Source organism: Tenrec ecaudatus, chromosome 4 (genome assembly GCF_050624435.1).
Source record: "Tenrec ecaudatus isolate mTenEca1 chromosome 4, mTenEca1.hap1, whole genome shotgun sequence".
In the NCBI taxonomy this organism is placed as follows: Eukaryota; Metazoa; Chordata; class Mammalia; order Afrosoricida; family Tenrecidae; genus Tenrec; species Tenrec ecaudatus.
The window spans coordinates 11,747,326-11,763,009 of NC_134533.1; the positions used below are offsets into that span (position 1 = coordinate 11,747,326).

Genomic DNA, 15,684 nt, shown 5'->3' on the forward strand with positions numbered 1-15,684 from the left:
GGGGTCAACATCACTCTCATAGGAGCATGTGGGAGGAGTTTAGCATGTCGATCAGTCTCACACAGTCTAACACAGACTCCTAACCAGGTTGCCCAGAACATTCTCTGATACTGAGGGTGGGAATTGGGTTCTCCCTGTCCCCTCCAGTTTCTTCTCCTTATCAGAGAAGCCTTCCCTCCATTTTGGCACCAGTAGCTTTGCCTCTTGCATGTGCACTGGCACCACGTGGCACCTGGAGGATTCCACATCTGTCTGTACCCAGAGGAGAGGGGACAGGGTTTCGCAGACTATGGTACATGAACATATGCCCTGAATAGACCATGTACAGGATGAGCCTTCTGGCCATGGGAGACCAGTGGCCACTGGAGAAGCTGGTTGTTGTAGTTGGATGGTTTTATATCAACTAGACACTCGTGGCTAGGGGTGGAGCCAAACCTACTGTGTTAGACTGGGTTGACTAGAAAAACAAATCCAGAGACACTCATGTATGTGTAAGAGAGAGCTTCATACCACGGAGCAATTGCATATAGAGAAAACACCACCAGCTCAGTCCAGATCAAGTCTATAAGTCCTCTTTAACCCAGATGTCTGATACTGATCCATAAATTCCTCTTCTGACTCAAGCAGCACATGCAATGATGCTGAATGCAGGAACATCACAGGCCAGTGGGTGGAAAGTCTTGTGGATCCAGTGGCTGTGGAAGCATCTCCAGGGCTCTGGCTGCCATCAGCATGGCTCCATGTGGCAGGTCAACAGGAAGGCAAAGCAGAGAGAGAGAGAGTAGCCCCCCTCTTCTAATGGCAGAATCAAGCAAGAGACTGCCCTGCATCCAGGGAGGAAGATATGAAATTACTAGAATCCTCATGAGAAGGTCACACCCACCAGGAGGCACAATCAGGATGAAACCTGATCAGCAGGCTAAACTCCACCCTTTCATTCTATTTATGAAGTTGACATCAAATTATGTAACTACCACCCCTATCAATCAAGTGGTAGCTTGAGGACACCTCCTTGGGGGTGCCACCTTTTGTATGAGAGCAAGAGGCTCTAGGAACTGCCTCTCTCTCTGCCACTTCACCGTCCTCCTACTGGGACTTCACTGGGACTCTGCATCTGCCACTATGTGGGTTAACCAATCCTGAGAGGTGACAGGACCCTGCGATATTTCCACTGACTGTGAATCCATGCCACTTGGCACTAACTCTGCACCCACCAGCCTGTGATCTTCCTGCTTCCTGCTTCATTTTTTCTGCATCACTTTCATGTGGCTGTGTGAGTCAGAAGAAGGATTTATGAACTAGTATAGGACTTACGGCCTTGAGTTGCACCAGACTGGGAATGTCCTCATGACATATAATTGTTTGTTGATGTAAAGTTCTTTCTTAGACATATATGAGTGTCACTGAATTTGTTTTCTCTAGACAACCTAGCCTAGCACACTGGTCTTCTTCTGTGAATAAAGTGTTTTCCATGCACTGCTAGAACTTGCATGTGGTCTTTTGCTGGCAATTGTGGACCCTGTCATGAAAGTTTGGTATATCCAGTAGCACAGTCAGAAAAGCCATGATTGCACAGTGAAAATTCAAGAGCTGGTCAGGTGGCTCCTTCTGGTGTGATACCATCTCTCCCTGCAATGAAAAACCTGACAAGGCAGGCTCTCCTCTAGTCACATGGTGGCAAATGGGACTTGATTAATTGTCCTGCTGTGCCTCAAGGTTACAGTCAATGTTTTCTACCCTCAGACTGAGCCTCAGTCTAGTCACAGTTTGGTGAGGCCTTTCCAGTTCAAGCTGCCAGTGTGCCTCAAATGAGACCTTGATATTGCTGGAAATGAGGACTGATGATCCTCTTTTGTCACCAATAGCATTGAAGGTCTTCATGCGCCAACCTTGTATCCATGCCACTCTGCATCCATAATCCCCTGATTCTCCTGTTTCCTGCTTCACCATTCTGAATAATCTACCTCCAGCTATGTGAGTAGCTATTGGAGGACCTCAGTTTGCACAAGACTTACAGGCCCTGGAGGATGGACAACAGAAAAGTGGGTGAAGGGAGGCATCAGACAGTGTAAGATATGACAAAATAATAATAATTTACACATTATCAAGGGTTGATGAGGGAAGGGGAGTGGAAGGAGGGGAAAAATGAGGAGCTGATACCAAGGGCTCAAGCAGAAAGCAAATTTTTTGAGAATGTTGATGACAACAAATGTACAAATGGGCTTGGCGTAGTGAATGTATGTGTGGATTGTGATAAGAGTTTTATGAGCCCCCAATAAAATGATTTTTAAATTTCTTCTGGAATAAAGCTCTTTCTTGTACATTTATGAGTGTGGCAAGATTTATTTCGCTACACAACCTGACCTAACACAAAGGGCAATGATGATAGTGACTATTTCATATGATTTTAGAACTTTGGTCTTCAAACTGGTGGGCACATAACCTGGAGGACACACAAAGACTCCCCAAAGAGCACATGAAAACCCCTTCTAGACCTTAATAGCCACATATACTTTACTCATAGGCCTATCATGCAGTCACACTAGTTCCCTTGTTCCAGCCTCCTCGTTCATAAGCCCTCTTGTCCCGATTTACAAAGAAAGGACAGCGATCCCTGTCACCTTAATGTCGAGCATTGACTAGGAACACAGAAACCTCTAGACTTCATAGAGACAAAAACGCATTGTTTTACTTAACAAGTAGTTTCTCATTTCATGCTTTCAATAAAGCCAAAAGAAGTCATAATTTAGCAATTGGATGATAGATGATTAAAAATAATTTTGAGAGATGGGTGTACTTTTAACTTATAGGTTTGAAGAAATTACAAGAACTGACTGATAATACTATCGCAAGAATCATTCTTTTCTTATTTGTTCATGCACATGACAATTTTTCTCCAACATTTACATCTATAAAGATAAGATCATAAATTAAATGGACTCGACTCACTGTAATGATAAATATGTAATGCATACATAAAATAATGTGTGGATCATAATAAACTGTGGATACCCTTAAGAAAAATGAGAACTCCAGAACACCTCATTGTGGTCAGGAGAAAGCTCTGGACATCGGTTTCTGTAAGAATTACAGCCACTTGTCGTTGGTGTTTTTTTGTTTTTCTTTTGTTTGCTTTATTTTGCTGTCTTATTTTTGTGCTTATTAATGTCTCTACATGTCTGTTTAGATAAGATAGGCGGGATAAACAATCTGGAGGAGAAAACAACATGACCAACGGTTCTCAGGTGACATGGGAGAGAGGGAGGCAGGGGCAAAAGAAGTGGGTGTTCACAAACTCAGGGACAAGGGAACAACAAGTGATCTAAAATCTATGGTGAGGAGGGTGTAGGAGGCCTGGTAGGGCTTAATCAAGGACAATGTAACCGAGAGGAATTACTGAAACCCGAATAAAGGCTGAAATTGATAGTGGGATAAGAGGAAAGTAATGGGAAATAGAGGAAAGATCTAAGAGGCAAAGGGTATTTATAGAGGTTTAAATACAGGCATGTACATATGTAAATATATTTATACATGATGATAGGGAAATAGATCTATGTGGATATATTTATAGATTTAGTATTAAGGTAGCAGATGGACATTGGGCCTCCACTCAATTACTCCCTCAATACCATAACACTGTCCAAATAAGCTGGCATTCCATGATGCTCACCTTCCCAACATGATTGCTGAAGACAAAGTGGATGCATAAGCAAATGTGTGAAGAAAGTTGATGGTGCCCAGCTATCAAATGATATAGTGCCTGAGGTCTTAAACAAGAGACCATCTAGCTCAGAAGCAACAAAGCCCACATGGAAGAAGCACACCAGCCTGTGTAATCATGAGGTGTCGATAGGATCCGGTATTAGGCATCAAAGGTGAAGAACAAAAAAATCATATCATCGTGAATGAGGGGGAGTGTAAAGTGGAGACCCAAAGCCCATCTGTAGGCAACTGGGCATCTCTTACAGAAGGGTCATGAGGAGGAGATGAGTCATCCAGGGTACAGTATAGCACCAATGAAACATACAACTTTACTCTAGCTCTTTAATGCTTCCTCCCCACTCCCCCACTATCATTACTCCAATTCTACCTTATAAATCCGGCTAGAACAGAACATATACACAGGTACAGATAAGAGCTGGAAACACAGGGAATCCAGGACAAATAAACCCCTCAGGATGAATAATGAGAATAGCCATACCAGGAGGAGAAGATGAAGGTGGAAGGAGAAAGGGGACACTGATCAAAATGATCTACATATAATCTCCTCCCAGGGGGGTGGGCAACCGAAAAGTGGGTGAAGGGAGACATCAGTCAGTGTAAGACATGAAAAAATAATAATAATTTATAAATTATCAAGGGTTCAAGATGGAGGGAGGGTGGGAATGGGAGGGGAAAATGAGATGCTGACACGAAGGGCTCAAGTAGAAAGAAAATATTTTGAAAGTGATGATGGCAACAAATGTATAAATGTACTTGATACAATGAATGGATGTATAGATTGTGAAAAGAGTTTTACGAGCCTCCAATAATATGATTTTTTAAAATTACATCCAAGGAAACCCTATAAGATAGTTCGACTTCACCCTGTGGGATACTATGAATAGTAATCAACTCGAACGCAAACAATAAGAACAACAAAGACAATAAAGACATCTCCTTATGACAAATATATACTGCAAATGTTGTGAGAGATTCTCGATTCTACATGAAATGATACGACCATGCTACTTAAACTTTAGAGTTGTGTTCCATTTGGGAAATTTTCTTGAGTTCAGTTTGAGAAAACCCCTCCTCTACATTAAAGATAAGAGCCCTGGTGGTGTAGTTGATAGCACGTTGGGTGGAAACCAAAGGGTTTTTGTGAATCAGAATCAGCTCAGTGGAATTAAATATATTTTTTGTAGGTTGTACATGAAAAAGATCCATTTATGTACCTACCCCAAATTCTTCCAGTCTCGTGGGGATAGGAAGACACAGAAATGGCCATTTCAACACAGTGTGCAAATGCTCAGGTAGAGGAATGTTTAAGGGATTCTGGAAGCATAGGAAGCACCTGAACAAGTGGGCATTCAGGGGAGCTGTCTTTGAGGTTGATATGGAGAGTCATAAAGAAACTCACTAGGCTGTAGTATGAGACAATATTCAGCAACGTGGCACAAGAGCAAACAAAAGAAGACAGAAGCACATTGCATGCTGTGAACTCCAGGGCATGGAAACCTGGGGAAAGGGGTGTGGTTCCCAGATGAAACCAAGACAGGAGAACAGACCTTAGTTTTATTCATGGAATAGGACCCTACCTCCATGCAGACGGAAGCAAATGATAATAACTAAGAATTGTGTAACGGCTCCGTGCATCCTAAGTAAAAAGATGGCCTATAGCCCCAGCAAAAAAACCTGCAGTTTTATGGATACCCCAGAACGACTGAATCTTGTGGATAAGACAATAAATATGGTAGTGGTGTTCCTTCTCACCAGCTACAAAGAAGACTGTCGTGTGTTGAAAAAACAAAGCAACAAACCAATTGTCCCTGGGTTGATGCTTACTCATGGTGACTCAGGTGTTGTGAGTTATAAAACTCCAACTAAACCTGTGGCCATTGAGTCCAACTCGATGCATAGCAACCTATGGGGCAGAGTAGAACTGCCCAATAGGGTCTCCAATACTGTAAATCTTTACAGAGGAAGACTACACATCTTGCTCCCATGAGGTGGCTGGTGAGTTTGAACCACCAACCTTCCATTTGCAGGCAAGCATGTAAGCACTGCACCACTAGGGCTCCTTACCTACATTTAAGATTATACACAGATCTTTACAGAAATTAAAGTACTTGGAAAATTAAACTCTCGTGGCTCTGAAAGAATCACTTGACTATGTACTCTAGCACTATGAACAAAGATTTCAAATAAGAAACTGAGGTAGTAGACAAAAAGAGTAATGTCTTAAACTGTGCACTCTAGAGAAGAAAAGCCAGTGAAATTATATATACATAGTTGTTGTTGGTGTTGGTGGTGGTGTTAGATACTGTTGAGTGTACTCCAACCCTATGTACAACAGAACAAAATACTGCCCGGTCCTGCACCTGTCTCACAATCGTTCATTCAAGTCCATTGATGCAGCCACTGTGTCAATCCATCTCATTAAGGGTCTTCCTCTTTTTCACCGACCCTGTACTTTACCAAATATGGCATCACTTTCCAGAGACTGAACTCTTCTACTAACATGTCCAAAGTATATGAGAAAAAAGTCTTAACATTCTCACTTCAAAGGAACATTCATAAATCTATAGACAGAGATTTATCTAAAGGAAATGGTTTCCACAGTTGTGACTGCTGGCCAGTCCCAAATTCATGGACAATGCATTAAAGATAAGACTACTCCTGATTTCACACGTGGTTGCAGGGGTGATGAATCGAAAATTCGAAGATCAGGAGAAGTGTTGTAGACTCACATAATTAATCAAAGGTCAGAGGATTCCAATCCAAGGCGAGATCCAGATAGAATAAAAACCAGTGAATTTTGGAAGAATGCCTATATATATCATATGCATTCCACATCTTGAAAGAAACTCCTTTTACAACTGATGGACTAATTTTATCAGCTCACACATGGAACTCTTTAAACTGTATCATAACCTGGATGATTATTTAACTGCCAAACCACTGAGAATCATGGGCTAACCAAGTGGACTTATAATCTTAACAAGTGGTATCTAAAGAAACCAATCTGAATAATCATTGTTGGCATGGTGTTTTTTGATTTGATAAATGTTTAATGTTAAATGTCTTCAACTGGGGAAGTGTGGGGGAAGGGAGAATAGCAGTGGCATTTATGTAAATGATTTCATTTGTGAGGAGGATAAAGCTTCTATTAAGTGTGAGCATTAATATAAAAAGATAAAGTTAAATCTGTGCATCAAAACTTGAAGAGCAAATGCTAGAAAATCTGTATATAAATTTAAACCACAAATAGAAATAAGGTTAGATTTAATTTTAAGAGAAAAATAATTTAAGGTACTATAGTGCACACAATATCAAGAACAAAATTGGAAGACTAATGCTTGCCTACATCAAGACTTGTTATAAAGCTGCTGTGATAAAGAAAGCATAGTTTTGGTGAAAGAACAGACAAATAGATCCATGGGACAGAAGAGAGAATCCAGAAATGGAATCACACAAATATAGTCAACTGATTCCTGACAAAGTAGCAAAGATAGTTTTTCTGGAGATAAGATAGTTTTTTCAAACAAATGGTGCTGGAACAACTGAATAATAACATGGTTACAAAAATTAATACACACAGACGTTACATTTTCACAAAAATTAACTCCAAATGATCCATAGACTTAAGGAGAAAACACAAACCTATAAATCTGCTCAGAGAAAACCTAGGGGATCTTGGAATTAGTAAAAAAAAAATCATAGATAAAACACATGGAACAAATCCATTAAAAGAGAAAAAAAAGTTACATTGAACTTCATTAAATTTAAAAGTAACTGCTCCGGAAAAGATCATGTTAAGAAATTGACTTTTGGACTTCAGGGAAGATAGTGACTGAATAATACCTACCAGAGGGAGTCCACAGAAATCAGCACAGGAGAGTTACAAAGAGGGAAATGCCACACTGCCAGGTCGCAGGAGGAGCAGCATGAAGATAAGCAAGCTAGGGGCTTTGAACTTACCACAGTGGAGGCTGCCTAGTGTTTGGCCTTAACCCCACCAGTGTCTTAGCCAGAGCCAGGATCATTTGGAGCCTGCCCAGGAGCTTTATCTCAATACAGCCACAGTTTGCCACTACCTCATAGCAGGGTTTAAACCTCTCCAGCCGAACGATCAGGAATCAGGACTCAGATATATTGTTACTTTTGTTTCCCTCTCTTCTCTCTGCCCCCACCACCCCCAGACCCAGCTGGCTTAGTTTGCGGGGGGGGGGGGTCCCATTCCTTTTTCTCTCACACACCACTACCAACCTCCAGACCACTCCGCTTAGCGTAGGGCATTTACGCCTGCCCTCCACCCAGCTGGGAGAGCTCAACCCTCTGCAATGTAACCCAAAGATGGGGAAAGCCCACCCGCCCTCCACCAGGAGATATGCCATCGAATTTCTTCCAGGGGAAATCCTGCCAACCTTCATCCAGGGGAAATCTCGCCCACTTTCCTCCTGGGAAATTTTCACCCGCCTGCACTCTATCTACAGTACTTAACAAGTGGCTTGGGAAATCCCGCCTCCTTCTTCAGAGGAAATCCTGCCTGCATGGCTGGGGTAGCACCCACCCATCCTCTGTGGTCCTATGTGACTGAGAGAACTTCCTCCTGCCTATTGTAGTGCCTCACACGGCATGAGGCAGCTCAGCTAACACTCCACAACATTCCACTCCGCTTCTGGAACTTCTGCCCAACCTCTGCAGCAAGCTCCCAGACCAGGGAGATTCTGTCCACCATTCACGGGGCTCTATGCCAAAGTGGGAAACCCACCAGCCTCCTGTGGCACTCCTGTTGCAACAGGCACCCTTGCACACCCTCTGTGGCACCCCAAGCTACCATGGGCACACCATCAGGGCTTCTTTTGAGATCATCCAGTAAAGCACCATCCTCATGAGTCCACAAGAACCTAACCAGAGTCCCCTGAGAGGATCATCGAGCCTAATCTCCAAATAACAGAATACTGGTTGACTAGGGAAAGAGTGAAGCCACAGGAGATAAAGTGGTAGACCAATTCCATAGTGAAATTAGCTGCAGGCAGTTCGAAGAAGCATGCCTACGAGTCTTCCAGAAAGGTCAGTGTTCTTTGACTCCCTGGAAAATGGCACCTGTCTCCTCTAAAACAATGCAATGCAAACAGCAAACAGCCCCCAAAGACCTCAATTTAAAAAACAGGAGAAACAAACGGCAAAGGCAGAAGATGTCCTGAACCTTACAACATGCATAGAAGAAGCAGACATAGAACTGCCACAGAAATAAATTTTCTAAATGCTGCTTTGAGTCATACAGGATATGAAGAAATCAATACAGAAAAAGGATGAAATAATAAAGGAGATAGAGCCCATAAGCCAAAGGGAAATACAAGAGCTTAGGGATGAGACAACAAAAAGCAATAGCAGACTCACAGACTTCACCAATTGACTGGAGGAGGCAGATAACCCCACCAGTGGCCTAGAGGCCAGCCAAGCAGACTTTAACAAACATAAGCAAAAATCTAAAAAGATCATCAAAGAAGTTGAAAAAAATCTAAGAGCTATGTCAGATGCTATGAAGAGGAACAACATCAGAATAATTGGATTACCTGAGAAAGAAACAACAAAGAAGTCTTCTGCAGCAATAGTGAGAAAATTATTGGAAGAAAACTACCCCAGCTTATTGAATGAAAACCAGGCAAACATTCAGGAGGCTGAAAGAACACCAGGTAGAGTGGATCCCAGGAAGAAGTAACCAAGTCACATAATAGTTTAACTATCCAACTTTGAGGAAAAGGAGAAAATCATGGGAGCAACTAGGGAAAAACAAGCAATCACATATAAAGTTTCCCAAATAAGAATATGCCCAGATCTATCAGTAGACACTGTCAAGAAGAGGAGAGAGTGGAGTAATATATTCCAAAAATTGAAGGAAAACAGCACAAACCCAAGAATACTCTATCCAGCCAACTTATCTATCAAGATAGATGGAAAGTAAGAGTCTTCCAAGACAACGAAACACTCAAAGAATACATTAGAAGAAACCCAGTTCTACAAAATATCCTTCCTGGTGCAGTATGGGCAGAAAAACAGCACTCACCAAGCATAAATAAAAAATCAACACTTAGAACAACCCCACCCAGGGCAAAAAAGAGAAAACAGCCACCAAGAGAGCATTGGCTTAAAGATGGAAATAGATCAAGAAATAAACACACACAGCACACTGATAATAAAGGGAGGTAGGAAAACACCCAAAATAAAAGGTGTAAGACGACATCACAGAGTCCATAGATGGAGATAATAATCCTGAATATCAATGGACTGAACTCAGGCATTAAAGTCTGAGGCTAGCAGACTGGATTAGAAAACACAACCCTGCAATCTGCTGCCTACTGAAGACACATCTCAAAACTACAGACAAAAATATGCTGAGATTCAAAGGATGGAGAAAAGCATACCAAGCAAACAGCAATTCAAAAAAAGCAGGGGCTGCAATCCTAATCTCAGATAAAATTGATCTCAAAGTGAAAACCCTAAAAAGAGATAATGAGGGACACTATATAATGCTCAGGGGAATGGTAGACAAAGAACCATGAAGCATTTTAAACATATATTCCCTGAACAAAGGACCCACTGAATATGTCAGCTAAACACTCCAAAAGTTGAAAAAATAAATCATAGCTTCAACAATTATAGTGGGTGACTTCAACACATTTCTCTCTGAGAACAATAGATCAAAGGGAAAGAAGCTCAACACGGAGGCTAGAGACCTAAACACCACAATTAGACAATTTGACCTGATAGATATTTACAGAGCTCTTTATCCAAATACAAAATATCACATTTGTTTTAAGCTTGCATAGAACATATTTGAATACAGACCACATGCTGAGGCATAAGACAAAGTTATATAAATATAAGCACATTGATATCATACAGACCTCTCTCTTTTACCACTGTGCCATAAGGCTGGAAATCAACAAAAAGAAAATGAAGAAGAGTAAGCAATTGGAGGATGAATAACTATTCCAAAAGGAGTGCATACTGGCACAGATCAGAGATGAAATTGGAAAATGTCTAGAAACCAACAAGAATGAGAACATGATGTACTAAACCTTTTGGAACACAGCAAAGGCAGTTGAGGAAGTTTCATAGCAATACATGACCACCTGAAAAACGAAGAGAGACTCATGATTGATATGCTGGGACAAAATTTACAACAACTAGAGCAGAGTCAGCAGGACAATCCTACTAATAGCAAAAGAAAAGAAATAATAAAAATCTGGGCTGAGATTCAGAAGAAGAAAATAAGAAAACTATAGAAAAAATTAATGCTGCTAAAAGTTTATTCTTTGAAAGGATAAACAGAATCGACAGACTGCTGGCAAACATGACGGAAGAAAAGAGGGAACAAATTTCAATATCCAGGATGAAGGATGAAAGAGGGGACATTACCACAGACCCTAATGAAATCAAAATTATAATTACACAGTACTATGACGATCACGATAAATGTGTTTTCCATCATGTCCACAGGGGCACCAGTGCTGGGCCTGGTTCTTCCCATGTGGGCAATAGCGCTCATTTCCTTCGGCGTTGCCCTCCTATTTGCCCTTGTATTGTGGATCTTTGTGTGCCCATGGATGAGGAGAAAAATAACAGGCAAATTGCAGAAAGAAGGTGCTTTATCACGAGTATCTGATGAAAGCCTCAGTAAAGGGCCAGAAGTGGAATCCCCAGTATTCAGAGAGCTCCCCGGGGCCAAGGATACCGACAACAGCACAGTCCCTTTGACGGGCTCAGCCGGCGAGACCTCGGGGCACTCAGAAGGCACCTCTTGGGAAACCATCCTCGGGCCTTGTGTGGAAGGGCCCTGTCCATGACGCACGGCTCTGTGAAGTCGCCCATTTCCAATGGCACGTTTGGCTTCGACAGCCAGACCAGGAGCGATGGCTACGTGTACCACACCGTTCACAAGGACTCGGGCCTTTACAAAGACCTGCTGCACAAAATCCACACAGACAGGGGCCCGGAGGAGAAGCCTGCCCTGGAGAATAACTACCGGTTCCTGCGGCAGAACAACAGCTACACGTGCTACACGGCGGCCATTGCGGGCTGCCGGTGCACTCGACTTTCAAAGGGGCCGATGCCTCGTCCGCGCCCGAGGACAGTGAAAAGCTGGTGGGAGACACCGTGTCCTATTCGAAGAAGAGACTTCGCTATGACAGCTACTCCAGTTACTGCGCGGTAGCTGAGGCCGAGATCGAGGCGGAAGAGGGCGGGGTGGAGATGAGGCTGGCGTCGGAACTGTCCGACCCTGACCAGCCTCAGGAGGACCCCGTGGAGGAGGAGAAGGAGGAGAAGGACACGGCTGAGGTGCACCTCCTGTTCCACTTCCTACAAGTCCTCACAGCCTGTTTCGGATCCTTTGCTCACGGTGGCAACAACGTGAGTAATGCCATTGGTCCCCTGGTAGCTCTGTGGCTTATTTATGAACAAGGCGGAGTCCTGCAAGAAGCAGCTACTCCTGTCTGGCTGCTCTTTTACGGAGGCGTGGGGATCTGTACGGGCCTCTGGGTGTGGGGGAGGAGAGTCATCCAGACCATGGGGAAGGACCTCACTCCCATCACACCATCCAGTGGCTTCACCATTGAACTGGCCTCGGCATTCACGGTGGTGGTTGCCTCCAACATAGGGCTTCCTGTCAGCACCACACACTGCAAGGTTGGCTCAGTGGTAGCGGTGGGCTGGATCTGCTCCCGGAAGGCCGTGGACTGGCGCCTCTTCAGTAACATCTTCGTGGCCTGGTTTGTGAGGGTGCCCGTGACCGGCCTGTTCAGTGCTGCTATCATGACGCTTCTCATGTACACGGTACTACCCTATGTGTGACTTCTCTCGTCTCACCCAGCCTGCCAGGAATGGGGTGGTCTGGCTCGGGCACTCACGGGAGGTGTGTCCCACATACCACAAACGCACACATACACATCCTGTCTCCCTCCCAGATCCAACATGCCCTGTCAGCTCGTCCCATAAGACGAACAGTTCACCTGGGCTGCCTAGATCCATCTTCCAGAGCTAACTTAAAACTACTGTACATAGTAATGTGTATTAAACTGGTGTCGTGGTGAAAAAAAATGAATTCAACAACTTAGAAGGTATGGAAAAATTCTTAGAAAAACACTTTCTAGACTATCCTGGATGGAAATCAAGTAGTAAAAGAAATAAACAAGGTAATCAAGGTGTTACCAATTTTTAAAGTCCCAGCCTTCACAGATGGCTTCACAGGAGAATTCTACCAAGCATTCAGGGAAGAAGTGACATCGATCCTACACAAAGTCCTCAGGAACATAGAAAAAGATGGCAAACTCCCGAACCCCTTCTATGAAGCTAGTATAACTCTGATACCAAAACTGGGCAGGGATCCTTCAAGAATCAAGAACTACAGACTAATAACCTTAATGAACATCAATCAAAAATAAAGTATATAAAACAAATAATTCACCATGGCCAAGTGGTATTCATGCCAGGGATGCAGGGATGGTTCAACTTATGAAAGACCATAAGTATCATTCATCATATTGACATGAAAAACTGTTACGAACCACATAATAATATCAAGAGATGTGGAAAAGGCATCCAACAACATCTAACACCAATTCCTGTTTAAGACACTCAAGAATATAGAAATTGAAGAGAAATTCTTCAAGATAATACAAGGTATATATGAAAAACCAACAGCCAAAGTGGGAGTCGATGGACAAAAGACAAACACAATCCCACTGAAAAAGGTGACCAGACAAGGTTGTCCCTTATCCCCACTCGTATTTAACATCATACTGGAGGTTTTAGCCAACATCATAAGGCAAAGAAAAGACATCAAAGGTATTCGCCTAAGGAAGGAAGAGGTGACAGTATAGTAATTTGTAGATGATATAATATATATGAAAAATCCCAAAAACTCCACAAGGGGAGTACTAGAAGTGATAGAGGAGTATGGCAGAGTGGCAGGATACAAGATAAAAAAACTGAAGTATTTCAGACTGGTATACACATCAGATAAGACCACAGAAGAGGAGATCAAAAAGGTGGTACCCTTCGCAATAAGCAAGCACAAATTTAAATATCCAGGGATATACCTGACTAAAATAAAAAGACTAATATGAGGAAAATCACAAAATACTATGAATAGAAACCAACAGTGATCTCAACAAATAGAAGAATATCCCATGCACGTGGATTGGAAGACTCAATATAGTAAAGATGGCATTTCTGCTCAAGGCACTATATAAGTTCAATGCAATCCCAATACAATTACCCTCATCATTCTTCAAGGAAATGTAAAAACTGATTACCAACTTCATATGGATAGGGAAGGACAGAATTAGCAAAGAACTCCTCAAGAAGAAGGACAGAGTGGGAGGACTCCCTTTTCCTGACTTTATCACATATTATATAGACATAGTGGTCAAAACGCATGGAATTGGTATAATGACAGATACTCAGATCAATGAGAAAGAACTGAAAATCCAGAAATAAAATTATTAGCATACAGACAACTGATCTTTGATTAGGGCACCAAAAGTATCAAATGGGAAGCAAATGCCCCCTTCAACAAGTGGTGCTAGAATAAATGGATATTTACCTGCAGAAAAATTAAGGAAAACCCTTATTTCTCTCCATACACAAAAACAAACTCAAGGTGGATCACAGACCTCAAGGTAAAACTCCAAAATATTAGGAGCATTAATGAGGGAATTGGGATAAACCTGAGAATTTGGGCACTGGGAATGCATAGGCTGTCAGAAATAGGGAAGAGCAAAAATGCTGATGAGTCACAAATAGACAAGTGGGATATACTGAATATAAAACACCTGTGTACATAGAAAGATTTCACCAAGAGAGTAATAAGAGAGCCCACAGAATGGGAAAATGTCTTTACCAATGGCACATCAGACAAAGGCGTTATCACTAAAATCTATAGTACTATGCTAGCTTACAAAAAGAACAAACTAATTGCCCACTGAGTAGGTGGCCAAAGGACTGAAGAGAAATTTCACAAGGGCAGAAATCCGAATGACCATTAAACATGTAAGAAAATGTTCCCGATCATTAGCCAAAAGAGAAATGCAAATTAAAACAACAATAAGATACCACCTAACACCCCCAAAGGTAGCCCAACTCTAAAAATCAAGACACAACAAGTGCTGGAGGGGCTGTGGTGAGATAGAAACTCTCATCCACTCTTGGTGAACTTGTAGATATGTACAGCCACTATGGAAACTGATTTGGTGATATCTAAAACAGATGGAAATTGAGCTACCATAAGACCCAGCAATCCCCCCACAGAAGAAGCAAGAAACAAACAATGGTCAGACATCTATGCTCCAATGTTCATCATGGCACAGTTCACGATTACAAGGAGTTGGAAACAACCCAAATTTCCATCAACCTATGAATGAGTTTAAAAACTGTGGTACATACATACAATGGAGCACTCTGCATTGCTAAAAAGCAGTGATGGATGCATGAAGTACATTGCTGCGTGGGAAGAACTGGAGGAAATTATGCTAAGCGAAGTAAGTCAAACACAAAAGAACAAGTACAACATGAGTCTGCTGAGATAAGCTTAAAAAATGCAAAAGGGGGATAGGGAAAACAGTACTGTACACTAACATTCCTAGGGTGATGTCCAGCTAGTGTGGCAGGGGCCAGGAAAAATCCAGGGATAGATATAATAACTAATTAAAATGTTTTTTTAAAAGACATGGGTAAAGGGGGAACAGGGCATTTAACCCATCCAAGGGGATGGTATCGTTTATATCTTCACAGGGAAATAGGGACCAGATTTCAACCTGGTACTTAAGATGATAATGCAAGATACCAGCATGAAACGGGGAACCAGTAGAGAGCTCTGAGGGGCCGGCCCCAATCCCAACTACATGAACAGCTCCCCACTTCCCCCCAGAAGAATTTGCATCAGAGGACAGCACTGAAGCTGCAGCTCAGGGA

At 42.4% G+C, this 15,684-nt stretch overlaps 1 pseudogene; it reads left to right on the forward strand.

The window, feature by feature from the left end:
* Positions 1-11,171: 11,171 nt before the first annotated feature.
* On the forward strand, positions 11,172-12,564 carry LOC142445596 (sodium-dependent phosphate transporter 2 pseudogene; annotated as a pseudogene).
* The last annotated feature ends 3,120 nt before the right edge of the window (positions 12,565-15,684 follow it).